Below are 12,500 nucleotides of genomic sequence, written 5' to 3' on the forward strand. Positions count from 1 at the left end.
GGTGAAACAGCTGCACAGTAGGTTAGGTGAAGTGCTCTGAGAGTGGAAAGGCAGCATGCTTGGGTCCCTGGACAAGGTGAGCCTACGACAAGGTGTCTGAATTTTAACCTGTATTGTAATATTAAACCCCTTTTTGTTGTATCCGCCTAATTACTAAGGAGTTCACAAGCTCAGCCCCACAAAGACCAGGAACTGATTATGTTAATGCAGACTATTTAAGAAACTGAGCCTGATCTAAAAGATTTCCTTGGATCTAGGACCATTTCGCCTAGATTTTAGGTCCTTCCTTCTCCTAAAGTCCTTTGTACAACTTAGGAAACCCTCACAGAACAGACTTTCAGGAGGTCAGATGGGTTTCCTTGTGCCTTCACACACACACACACACACTTTCTAGCCCTCTTAAGGACAAAAGGATGGGTATGTCTACCTAGGGCCAGTGGCGCAATGGATAACGCGTCTGACCATGGATCAGAAGGTTGTAGGTTCGACTCCTATCTGGCTCGGAAGAGATGTAGGTCCCTGTTTCATTATATTCCTGTGGAATTCTTATTTACCTCAGACTTGTTGTAGGTTCAATATTCTCCAGGAGGACTCATCCAGTAGATGTTCCACGGTAGAGCTGCAGTAATAGGACCACGGCTAGTTAAACGTTTCCCATTTACTGCTGGACTCTATGTGATGGCCGTCACATGGTGTGCTGCTTTTGTATTTCAACATGGGTCCCTGATTCTCTTAACTACAAAAAAAGCTTGTTGACAAAAGTGTGTGTGCAAGGGTCTGTGGATGCAGGCAGGTGTGTGCAATTGAATGCTTACCCATTTACATGTGTGAGAGGGACAAACCAGCTCCTTGTGGGCTGCAGGCTGCAGGCTTACAACTGGTAGCCCCAGTAGCCAGACAGAAGCACAGCTAAGGAGAGAGAGGAAGTTGGTCCATTATTAAAGCAGAACCATGAGCATCTTGCCCTGCTACCTTTTTCCCCTCTCAGCCCCGATCGGCCACGATCGGCCAAGACCTCTCTATTAGGGTGGAGGGTGAACATTTCTTGGACCTCAGAAACTGAGGGATGTAGACACAATATGTCTTCCAAGCGCCTAGAGACCTGGTGCCCAATCTGGCATGGTGTTTTTCAGCTTACCCGACCAATCTGGTTGGAAGGCAGATTTTAACAGTACTGCTGAAAGGGACTCCCAGACATCCCTGAGGCCATCATTTGCATAGGCCCTGCCCTTCTCTTTGTCCTGCTTCCCACAAAGCAACTCATCACTGGTAGCAGTATAGATTTAGGGGTGGTGAAGAATAATGACAGGGAGGCTGAAAAAGAGAAAGAAAAGTCCCAGAAGTCCTGCAGGCTTCCTTGCTAAATGCAGCTGGACATAGAGCGCACCTTTTTTACTGCAAGGCAAATACATAAAAAATGTTGAGGAGAGACTAATTGAAAAATACATATTACATGACACAGGACTGGAACCTGCTTTATTATTTTAATTAGTCCTGAAAACAAAAAAGATTTCTCTCCTAAAAACTGTTTAAAATATGGAACGCTTCACGAATTTGCGTGTCATCTTTGCACAGGGGCCATGCTAATCTTCTCTGTATCGTTCCAATTTTAGTATATGTGCTGCCGAAGCGAGCACACTTTATTGATGAACTGACAATGTTTATAAACTCTCTAAATCTACAGTCTCTAGACATAGGGTGGCCTGGCAGAGATGCTCAGATGGCCAGTAAGCATTCAAATCTGAACCAATGGGCAAAAATGTCTGAAGAGTAGCAATCTATTATTCTTCTCTGCATTTGTGGTCCAAGACTTCACACACCGTAAGTATGTAGATTATGTCAGGGTTGCAAAGGCTCATGGTTTGGGCTACAGACAAGGAGCATTGTGACATCACGCTGCCTGTGGAACAGTGATATTAAAGGTGAAACAGCTGCACAGTAGGTTAGGTGAAGTGCTCTGAGAGTGGAAAGGCAGCATGCCTGGGTCCCCGGACAAGGTGAGCCTACGACAAGGTTTCTGAATTTTACCCTGTATTGTAATATTAAACCCCTTTTTGTTGTATCCGCCTAATTACTAAGGAGTTCACAAGCTCAGCCCCACAAAGACCGGGAACTGATTATGTTAATGCAGACTATTTAAGAAACTGAGCCTGATCTAAAAGATTTCCTTGGATCTCGGACCATTTCGCCTAGATTTTAGGTCCTTCCTTCTCCTAAAGTCCTTTGTACAACTTAGGAAACCCTCACAGAACAGACTTTCAGGAGGTCAGATGGGTTTCCTTGTGCCTTCACACACACACACACACACACTTTCTAGCCCTCTTAAGGACAAAAGGATGGGTATGTCTGCATAGGGCCAGTGGCGCAATGGATAACGCGTCTGACCACGGATCAGAAGATTGTAGGTTCAACTCCTATCTGGCTCGGAAGAGTTGTAGATCCCTGTTTCATTATATTCCTGTGGAATTCTTATTTACCTCAGACTTGTTGTAGGTTCAATATTCTCCAGGAGGACTCATCCGGCAGATGTTCCACGGTAGAGCTGCAGTAATAGGACCACGGCTAGTTAAACGTTTCCCATTTGCTGCTGGACTCTATGTGATGGCTGTCACGTGGTGTGCTGCTTTTGTATTTCAACATGGGTCCCTGATTCTCTTAACTGCAAAAAAAGCTTGTTGACAAAAGTGTGTGTGCAAGGGTCTGTGGACGCAGGCAGGTGTGTGCAATTGAATGCTTACCCATTTACATGTGTGAGAGGGACAAACCAGATCCTTGTGGGCTGCAGGCTTACAACTGGTAGCCCCAGTAGCCAGGCAGAAGCACAGTTAAGGAGAGAGAGGAAGTTGGTCCATTATTAAAGCAGAACCATGAGCATCTTGCCCTGCTACCTTTTTCCCCTCTCAGCCCCTCTCGGCCACGATCGGCCAAGACCTCTCTATTAGGGTGGAGGGTGAACATTTCTTGGAGCTCAGAAACTGAGGGATGTAGACCCAATATGTCTTCCAAGCGCCTAGAGACCTGTGCCCAATCTGGCATGGTGTTTTTCAGCTTACCCGACCAATCTGGTTGCAAGGCAGATTTTAACAGTACTGCTGAAAGGGACTCCCAGACATCCCTGAGGCCATCATTTGCATAGGCCCTGCCCTTCTCTTTGTCCTGCTTCCCACAAAGCAACTCATCACTGGTAGCAGTATAGATTTAGGGGTGGTGAAGAATAATGACAGGGAGGCTGAAAAAGAGAAAGAAAAGTCCCAGAAGTCCTGCAGGCTTACTTGCTAAATGCAGCTGGACATAGAGCGCACCTTTTTTACTGCAAGGCAAATACATTACAAATGTTGAGGAGAGACTAATTGAAAAATACATATTACATGACACAGGACTGGAACCTGCTTTATTATTTTAATTAGTCTTGAAAACAAAAAAGATTTCTCTCCTAAAAACTGTTTAAAATATGGAACGCTTCACGAATTTGCGTGTCATCCTTGCGCAGGGGCCATGCTAATGTTCTCTGTATCATTCCAATTTTAGTATATGTGCTGCCAAAGCGAGCACACTTTATTGATGAACTGACAATGTTTATAAACTCTCTAAATCTACAGTCTCTAGACATAGGGTGGCCTGGCAGAGATGCTCAGATGGCCAGTAAGCATTCAAATCTGAACCAATGGCAAAAATGTCTGAAGAGTAGCAATCTATTATTCTTCACTGCATTTGTGGTCCAAGACTTCACACACCGTAAGTATGTACATTATGTCAGGGTTGCAAAGGCTCATGGTTTGGGCTACAGACAAGGAGCATTGTGACATCACGCTGCCTGTGGAACAGTGATATTAAAGGTGAAACAGCTGCACAGTAGGTTAGGTGAAGTGCTCTGAGAGTGGAAAGGCAGCATGCCTGGGTCCCCGGACAAGGTGAGCCTACGACAAGGTGTCTGAATTTTAACCTGTATTGTAATATTAAACCCCTTTTTGTTGTATCCGCCTAATTACTAAGGAGTTCACAAGCTCAGCCCCACACAGACCGGGAACTGATTATGTTAATGCAGACTATTTAAGAAACTGAGCCTGATCTAAAAGATATCCTTGGATCTAGGACCATTTCGCCTAGATTTTAGGTCCTTCCTTCTCCTAAAGTCCTTTGTACAACTTAGGAAACCCTCACAGAAAAGACTTTCAGGAGGTCAGATGGGTTTCCTTCTGCCTTCACACACACACACACACACACTTTCTAGCCCTCTTAAGGACAAAAGGATGGGTATGTCTACATAGGGCCTGTGGCGCAACGGATAACGTGTCTGACTACGGATCAGAAGATTGTAGGTTCGACTCCTATCTGGCTCGTAAGAGTTGTAGGTCCCTGTTTCATTATATTCCTGTGGAATTCTTATTTACCTCAGACTTGTTGTAGGTTCAATATTCTCCAGGAGGACTCATCCAGCAGATGTTCCACGGTAGAGCTGCAGTAATAGGACCACGGCTAGTTAAACGTTTCCCATTTGCTGCTGGACTCTATGTGATGGCCGTCACGTGGTGTGCTGCTTTTGTATTTCAACATGGGTCCCTGATTCTCTTAACTACAAAAAAAGCTTGATGACAAAAGTGTGTGTGCAAGGGTCTGTGGACGCAGGCAGGTGAGTGCAATTGAATGCTTACCCATTTACATGTGTGAGAGGGACAAACCAGCTCCTTGTGGGCTGCAGGCTTACAACTGGTAGCCCCAGTAGCCAGGCAGAAGCACAGCTAAGGAGAGAGAGGAAGTTGGTCGATTATTAAAGCAGAACCATGAGCATCTTGCCCTGCTACCTTTTTCCCCTCTCAGCCACGATCGGCCAAGACCTCTCTATTAGGGTGGAGGGTGAACATTTCTTGGACCTCAGAAACTGAGGGATGTAGACCCAATATGTCTTCCAAGCGCCTAGAGACCTGGTGCCCAATCTGGCATGGTGTTTTTCAGCTTACCCGACCAATCTGGTTGCAAGGCAGATTTTAACAGTACTGCTGAAAGGGACTCCAAGACATCCCTGAGGCCATCATTTGCATAGGCCCTGCCCTTCTCTTTGTCCTGCTTCCCACAAAGCAACTCATCACTGGTAGCAGTATAGATTTAGGGGTGGTGAAGAATAATGACAGGGAGGCTGAAAAAGAGAAAGAAAAGTCCCAGAAGTCCTGCAGGCTTCCTTGCTAAATGCAGCTGGAAATAGAGCGCACCTTTTTTACTGCAAGGCTAATACATAAAAAATGTTGAGGAGAGACTAATTGAAAAATACATATTACATGACACAGGACTGAAACCTGCTTTATTATTTTAATTAGTCCTGAAAACAAAAAAGATTTCTCTCCTAAAAACTGTTTAAAATATGGAACGCTTCACGAATTTGCGTGTCATCTTTGCGCAGGGGCCATGCTAATCTTCTCTGTATCGTTCCAATTTTAGTATATGTGCTGCCGAAGCGAGCACACTTTATTGATGAACTGACAATGTTTATAAACTCTCTAAATCTACAGTCTCTAGACATAGGGTGGCCTGGCAGAGATGCTCAGATGGCCAGTAAGCATTCAAATCTGAACCAATGGGCAAAAATGTCTGAAGAGTAGCAATCTATTATTCTTCTCTGCATTTGTGGTCCAAGACTTCACACACCGTAAGTATGTAGATTATGTCAGGGTTGCAAAGGCTCATGGTTTGGGCTACAGACAAGGAGCATTGTGACATCACGCTGCCTGTGGAACAGTGATATTAAAGGTGAAACAGCTGCACAGTAGGTTAGGTGAAGTACTCTGAGAGTGGAAAGGCAGCATGCCTGGGTCCCCGGACAAGGTGAGCCTACGACAAGGTTTCTGAATTTTACCCTGTATTGTAATATTAAACCCCTTTTTGTTGTATCCGCCTAATTACTAAGGAGTTCACAAGCTCAGCCCCACAAAGACCGGGAACTGATTATGTTAATGCAGACTATTTAAGAAACTGAGCCTGATCTAAAAGATTTCCTTGGATCTAGGACCATTTCGCCTAGATTTTAGGTCCTTCCTTCTCCTAAAGTCCTTTGTACAACTTAGGAAACCCTCACAGAACAGACTTTCAGGAGGTCAGATGGGTTTCCTTGTGCCTTCACACACACACACACACACACACACACTTTCTAGCCCTCTTAAGGACAAAAGGATGGGTATGTCTGCATAGGGCCAGTGGCGCAATGGATAACGCGTCTGACCACGGATCAGAAGATTGTAGGTTCGACTCCTATCTGGCTCGGAAGAGTTGTAGGTCCCTGTTTCATTATATTCCTGTGGAATTCTTATTTACCTCAGACTTGTTGTAGGTTCAATATTCTCCAGGAGGACTCATCCAGCAGATGTTCCACGGTAGAACTGCAGTAATAGGACCATGGCTAGTTAAACGTTTCCCATTTGCTGCTGGACTCTATGTGATGGCTGTCACGTGGTGTGCTGCTTTTGTATTTCAACATGGGTCCCTGATTCTCTTAACTGCAAAAAAAGCTTGTTGACAAAAGTGTGTGTGCAAGGGTCTGTGGACGCAGGCAGGTGTGTGCAATTGAATGCTTACCCATTTACATGTGTGAGAGGGACAAACCAGATCCTTGTGGGCTGCAGGCTTACAACTGGTAGCCCCAGTAGCCAGGCAGAAGCACAGTTAAGGAGAGAGAGGAAGTTGGTCCATTATTAAAGCAGAACCATGAGCATCTTGCCCTGCTACCTTTTTCCCCTCTCAGCCCCTCTCGGCCACGATCGGCCAAGACCTCTCTATTAGGGTGGAGGGTGAACATTTCTTGGAGCTCAGAAACTGAGGGATGTAGACCCAATATGTCTTCCAAGCGCATAGAGACCTGTGCCCAATCTGGCATGGTGTTTTTCAGCTTACCCGACCAATCTGGTTGCAAGGCAGATTTTAACAGTACTGCTGAAAGGGACTCCCAGACATCCCTGAGGCCATCATTTGCATAGGCCCTGCCCTTCTCTTTGTCCTGCTTCCCACAAAGCAACTCATCACTGGTAGCAGTATAGATTTAGGGGTGGTGAAGAATAATGACAGGGAGGCTGAAAAAGAGAAAGAAAAGTCCCAGAAGTCCTGCAGGCTTCCTTGCTCAATGCAGCTGGACATAGAGCGCACCTTTTTTACTGCAAGGCAAATACATTAAAAATGTTGAGGAGAGACTAATTGAAAAATACATATTACATGACACAGGACTGGAACCTGCTTTATTATTTTAATTAGTCTTGAAAACAAAAAAGATTTCTCTCCTAAAAACTGTTTAAAATATGGAACGCTTCACGAATTTGCGTGTCATCCTTGCGCATGGGCCATGCTAATCTTCTCTGTATCGTTCCAATTTTAGTATATGTGCTGCCGAAGCGAGCACACTTTATTGATGAACTGACAATGTTTATAAACTCTCTAAATCTACAGTCTCTAGACATAGGGTGGCCTGGCAGAGATGCTCAGATGGCCAGTAAGCATTCAAATCTGACCCAATGGGCAAACATGTCTGAAGAGTAGCAATCTATTATTCTTCACTGCATTTGTGGTCCAAGACTTCACACACCGTAAGTATGTAGATTATGTCAGGGTTGCAAAGGCTCATGGTTTGGGCTACAGACAAGGAGCATTGTGACATCACGCTGCCTGTGGAACAGTGATATTAAAGGTGAAACAGCTGCACAGTAGGTTAGGTGAAGTGCTCTGAAAGTGGAAAGGCAGCATGCCTGGGTCCCCGGACAAGGTGAGCCTACGACAAGGTGTCTGAATTTTAACCTGTATTGTAATATTAAACCCCTTTTTGTTGTATCCGCCTAATTACTAAGGAGTTCACAAGCTCAGCCCCACACAGACCGGGAACTGATTATGTTAATGCAGACTATTTAAGAAACTGAGCCTGATCTAAAAGATTTCCTTGGATCTAGGACCATTTCGCCTAGATTTTAGGTCCTTCCTTCTCCTAAAGTCCTTTGTATAACTTAGGAAACCCTCACAGAACAGACTTTCAGGAGGTCAGATGGGTTTCCTTGTGCCTTCACACACACACACACACTTTCTAGCCCTCTTAAAGACAAAAGGATGGGTATGTCTACATAGGGCCAGTGGTGCAATGGATAACGCGTCTGACCACAGATCAGAAGATTGGAGGCTCGACTCCTATCTGGCTCGGAAGAGTTGTAGGTCCCTGTTTCATTATATTCCTGTGGAATTCTTATTTACCTCAGACTTGTTGTAGGTTCAATATTCTCCAGGAGGACTCATCCAGCAGATCTTCCACGGTAGAGCTGCAGTAATAGGACCACGGCTAGTTAAACGTTTCCCATTTGCTGCTGGACTCTATGTGATGGCCGTCACGTGGTGTGCTGCTTTTGTATTTCAACATGGGTCCCTGATTCTCTTAACTACAAAAAAAGCTTGATGACAAAAGTGTGTGTGCAAGGGTCTGTGGACGCAGGCAGGTGTGTGCAATTGAATGCTTACCCATTTACATCTGTGAGAGGGACAAACCAGCTCCTTGTGGGCTGCAGGCTTACAACTGGTAGCCCCAGTAGCCAGGCAGAAGCACAGTTAAGGAGAGAGAGGAAGTTGGTCCATTATTAAAGCAGAACCATGAGCATCTTGCCCTGCTACCTTTTTCCCCCTCTCAGCCACGATCAGCCACGATCGGCCAAGACCTCTCGATTAGGGTGGAGGGTGAACATTTCTTGGACCTCAGAAACTGAGGGATGTAGACCCAATATGTCTTCCAAGCGCCTAGAGACCTGGTGCCCAATCTGGCATGGTGTTTTTCAGCTTACCCGACCAATCTGGTTGCAAGGCAGATTTTAACAGTACTGCTGAAAGGGACTCCCAGACATCCCTGAGGCCATCATTTGCATAGGCCCTGCCCTTCTCTTTGTCCTGCTTCCCACAAAGCAACTCATCACTGGTAGCAGTATAGATTTAGGGGTGGTGAAGAATAATGACAGGGAGGCTGAAAAAGAGAAAGAAAAGTCCCAGAAGTCCTGCAGGCTTCCTTGCTAAATGCAGCTGGACATAGAGCGCACCTTTTTTACTGCAAGGCAAATACATAAAAAATGTTGAGGAGAGACTAATTGAAAAATACATATTACATGACACAGGACTGGAACCTGCTTTATTATTTTAATTAGTCCTGAAAACAAAAAAGATTTCTCTCCTAAAAACTGTTTAAAATATGGAACGCTTCACGAATTTGCGTGTCATCTTTGCGCAGGGGCCATGCTAATCTTCTCTGTATCGTTCCAATTTTAGTATATGTGCTGCCGAAGCGAGCACACTTTATTGATGAACTGACAATGTTTATAAACTCTCTAAATCTACAGTCTCTAGACATAGGGTGGCCTGGCAGAGATGCTCAGATGGCCAGTAAGCATTCAAATCTGAACCAATGGGCAAAAATGTCTGAAGAGTAGCAATCTATTATTCTTCTCTGCATTTGTGGTCCAAGACTTCACACACCGTAAGTATGTAGATTATGTCAGGGTTGCAAAGGCTCATGGTTTGGGCTACAGACAAGGAGCATTGTGACATCACGCTGCCTGTGGAACAGTGATATTAAAGGTGAAACAGCTGCACAGTAGGTTAGGTGAAGTGCTCTGAGAGTGGAAAGGCAGCATGCCTGGGTCCCCGGACAAGGTGAGCCTACGACAAGGTTTATGAATTTTACCCTGTATTGTAATATTAAACCCCTTTTTGTTGTATCCGCCTAATTACTAAGGAGTTCACAAGCTCAGCCCCACAAAGACCGGGAACTGATTATGTTAATGCAGACTATTTAAGAAACTGAGCCTGATCTAAAAGATTTCCTTGGATCTAGGACCATTTCGCCTAGATTTTAGGTCCTTCCTTCTCCTAAAGTCCTTTGTACAACTTAGGAAACCCTCACAGAACAGACTTTCAGGAGGTCAGATGGGTTTCCTTGTGCCTTCACACACACACTTTCTAGCCCTCTTAAGGACAAAAGGATGGGTATGTCTACATAGGGCCAGTGGCGCAACGGATAACACGTCTGACTACGGATCAGAAGATTGTAGATTCGACTCCTATCTGGCTCGGAAGAGTTGTAGGTCCCTGTTTCATTATATTCCTATTTATCTCAGACTTGTTGTAGGTTCAATATTCTCCAGGAGGACTCATCCAGCAGATGTTCTACGGTAGAGCTGCAGTAATAGGACCACGGCTAGTTAAACGTTTCCCATTTGCTGCTGGACTCTATGTGATGGCCGTCACGTGGTGTGCTGCTTTTGTATTTCAACATGGGTCCCTGATTCTCTTAACTACAAAGAAAGCTTGTTGACAAAAGTGTGTGTGCAAGGGTCTGTGGACGCAGGCAGGTGTGTGCAATTGAATGCTTACCCATTTACATGTGTGAGAGGGACAAACCAGCTCCTTGTGGGCTGCAGGCTTACAACTGGTAGCCCCAGTAGCCAGGCAGAAGCACAGCTAAGGAGAGAGAGGAAGTTGGTACATTATTAAAGCAGAACCATGAGCATCTTGCCCTGCTACCTTTTTCCCCTCTCAGCCCCTCTCGGCCACGATCGGCCAAGACCTCTCTATTAGGGTGGAGGGTGAACATTTCTTGGAGCTCAGAAACTGAGGGATGTAGACCCAATATGTCTTCCAAGCGCCTAGAGACCTGGTGCCCAATCGGGCATGGTGTTTTTCAGCTTACCCGACCAATCTGGTTGCAAGGCAGATTTTAACAGTACTGCTGAAAGGGACTCCCAGACATCCCTGAGGCCATCATTTGCATAGGCCCTGCCCTTCTCTTTGTCCTGCTTCCCACAAAGCAACTCATCACTGGTAGCAGTATAGATTTAGGGGTGGTGAAGAATAATGACAGGGAGGCTGAAAAAGAGAAAGAAAAGTCCCAGAAGTCCTGCAGGCTTCCTTGCTAAATGCAGCTGGACATAGAGCGCACCTTTTTTACTGCAAGGCAAATACATTAAAAATGTTGAGGAGAGACTAATTGAAAAATAAATATTACATGACACAGGACTGGAACCTGCTTTAATATTTTAATTAGTCTTGAAAACAAAAAAGATTTCTCTCCTAAAAACTGTTTAAAATATGGAACGCTTCACGAATTTGCATGTCATCCTTGCGCATGGGCCATGCTAATCTTCTCTGTATCGTTCCAATTTTAGTATATGTGCTGCCGAAGCGAGCACACTTTATTGATGAACTGACAATGTTTATAAACTCTCTAAATCTACAGTCTCTAGACATAGGGTGGCCTGGCAGAGATGCTCAGATGGCCAGTAAGCATTCAAATCTGACCCAATGGGCAAACATGTCTGAAGAGTAGCAATCTATTATTCTTAACTGCATTTGTGGTCCAAGACTTCACACACCGTAAGTATGTAGATTATGTCAGGGTTGCAAAGGCTCATGGTTTGGGCTACAGACAAGGAGCATTGTGACATCACGCTGCCTGTGGAACAGTGATATTAAAGGTGAAACAGCTGCACAGTAGGTTAGGTGAAGTGCTCTGAGAGTGGAAAGGCAGCATGCCTGGGTCCCCAGACAAGGTGAGCCTACGACAAGGTGTCTGAATTTTAACCTGTATTGTAATATTAAACCCCTTTTTGTTGTATCCGCCTAATTACTAAGGAGTTCACAAGCTCAGCCCCACACAGACCGGGAACTGATTATGTTAATGCAGACTAGTTAAGAAACTGAGCCTGATCTAAAAGATTTCCTTGGATCTAGGACCATTTCGCCTAGATTTTAGGTCCTTCCTTCTCCTAAAGTCCTTTGTACAACTTAGGAAACCCTCACAGAACAGACTTTCAGGAGGTCAGATGGGTTTCCTTGTGCCTTCACACACACACTTTCTAGCCCTCTTAAGGACAAAAGGATGGGTATGTCTACATAGGGCCAGTGGCGCAACGGATAACACGTCTGACTACGGATCAGAAGATTGTAGGTTCGACTCCTATCTGGCTCGGAAGAGTTGTAGGTCCCGGTTTCATTATATTCCTATTTACCTCAGACTTGTTTTAGGTTCAATATTCTCCAGGAGGACTCATCCAGCAGATGTTCTACGGTAGAGCTGCAGTAATAGGACCACGGCTAGTTAAACGTTTCCCATTTGCTGCTGGACTCTATGTGATGGCCGTCACGTGGTGTGCTGCTTTTGTATTTCAACATGGGTCCCTGATTCTCTTAACTACAAAGAAAGCTTGTTGACAAAAGTGTGTGTGCAAGGGTCTGTGGACGCAGGCAGGTGTGTGCAATTGAATGCTTACCCATTTACATGTGTGAGAGGGACAAACCAGCTCCTTGTGGGCTGCAGGCTTACAACTGGTAGCCCCAGTAGCCAGGCAGAAGCACAGCTAAGGAGAGAGAGGAAGTTGGTCCATTATTAAAGCAGAACCATGAGCATCTTGCCCTGCTACCTTTTTCCCCTCTCAGCCCCTCTCGGCCACGATCGGCCAAGACCTCTCTATTAGGGTGGAGGGTGAACATTTCTTGGAGCTCAG

General features: G+C 45.2%; 10 non-coding genes across 10 annotated transcripts; 4 read left to right on the top strand and 6 right to left on the bottom strand.

Annotated features, from left to right (window-relative positions):
* The first annotated feature begins 430 nt into the window (after nucleotides 1–430).
* On the top strand, nucleotides 431–503 carry TRNAH-AUG (transfer RNA histidin (anticodon AUG)). The gene has a single exon. It is a non-coding gene; the product is annotated as a tRNA-His (tRNA).
* A 1,027-nt stretch (nucleotides 504–1,530) lies between these two features.
* LOC144765292 (U6 spliceosomal RNA) lies at nucleotides 1,531–1,637 on the bottom strand. The gene has a single exon (XR_013597295.1). It is a non-coding gene; the product is annotated as a U6 spliceosomal RNA (small nuclear RNA).
* A 716-nt stretch (nucleotides 1,638–2,353) lies between these two features.
* On the top strand, nucleotides 2,354–2,426 carry TRNAR-ACG (transfer RNA arginine (anticodon ACG)). Its single transcript has one exon. It is a non-coding gene; the product is annotated as a tRNA-Arg (tRNA).
* A 1,019-nt stretch (nucleotides 2,427–3,445) lies between these two features.
* LOC144765319 (U6 spliceosomal RNA) lies at nucleotides 3,446–3,552 on the bottom strand. Its single transcript, XR_013597321.1, has one exon. It is a non-coding gene; the product is annotated as a U6 spliceosomal RNA (small nuclear RNA).
* A 715-nt stretch (nucleotides 3,553–4,267) lies between these two features.
* Nucleotides 4,268–4,340, top strand: TRNAR-ACG (transfer RNA arginine (anticodon ACG)). Its single transcript has one exon. It is a non-coding gene; the product is annotated as a tRNA-Arg (tRNA).
* Nucleotides 4,341–5,350: 1,010 nt separating this feature from the next.
* On the bottom strand, nucleotides 5,351–5,457 carry LOC144765239 (U6 spliceosomal RNA). The gene has a single exon (XR_013597244.1). It is a non-coding gene; the product is annotated as a U6 spliceosomal RNA (small nuclear RNA).
* A 722-nt stretch (nucleotides 5,458–6,179) lies between these two features.
* TRNAR-ACG (transfer RNA arginine (anticodon ACG)) lies at nucleotides 6,180–6,252 on the top strand. The gene has a single exon. It is a non-coding gene; the product is annotated as a tRNA-Arg (tRNA).
* A 1,019-nt stretch (nucleotides 6,253–7,271) lies between these two features.
* On the bottom strand, nucleotides 7,272–7,378 carry LOC144765252 (U6 spliceosomal RNA). Its single transcript, XR_013597256.1, has one exon. It is a non-coding gene; the product is annotated as a U6 spliceosomal RNA (small nuclear RNA).
* A 1,806-nt stretch (nucleotides 7,379–9,184) lies between these two features.
* LOC144765240 (U6 spliceosomal RNA) lies at nucleotides 9,185–9,291 on the bottom strand. Its single transcript, XR_013597245.1, has one exon. It is a non-coding gene; the product is annotated as a U6 spliceosomal RNA (small nuclear RNA).
* Nucleotides 9,292–11,079: 1,788 nt separating this feature from the next.
* On the bottom strand, nucleotides 11,080–11,186 carry LOC144765278 (U6 spliceosomal RNA). The gene has a single exon (XR_013597281.1). It is a non-coding gene; the product is annotated as a U6 spliceosomal RNA (small nuclear RNA).
* Between the last annotated feature and the right edge of the window lie 1,314 nt (nucleotides 11,187–12,500).

Source organism: Lissotriton helveticus, chromosome 6, assembly GCF_964261635.1.
Source record: "Lissotriton helveticus chromosome 6, aLisHel1.1, whole genome shotgun sequence".
Taxonomy (NCBI): domain Eukaryota; kingdom Metazoa; phylum Chordata; class Amphibia; order Caudata; family Salamandridae; genus Lissotriton; species Lissotriton helveticus.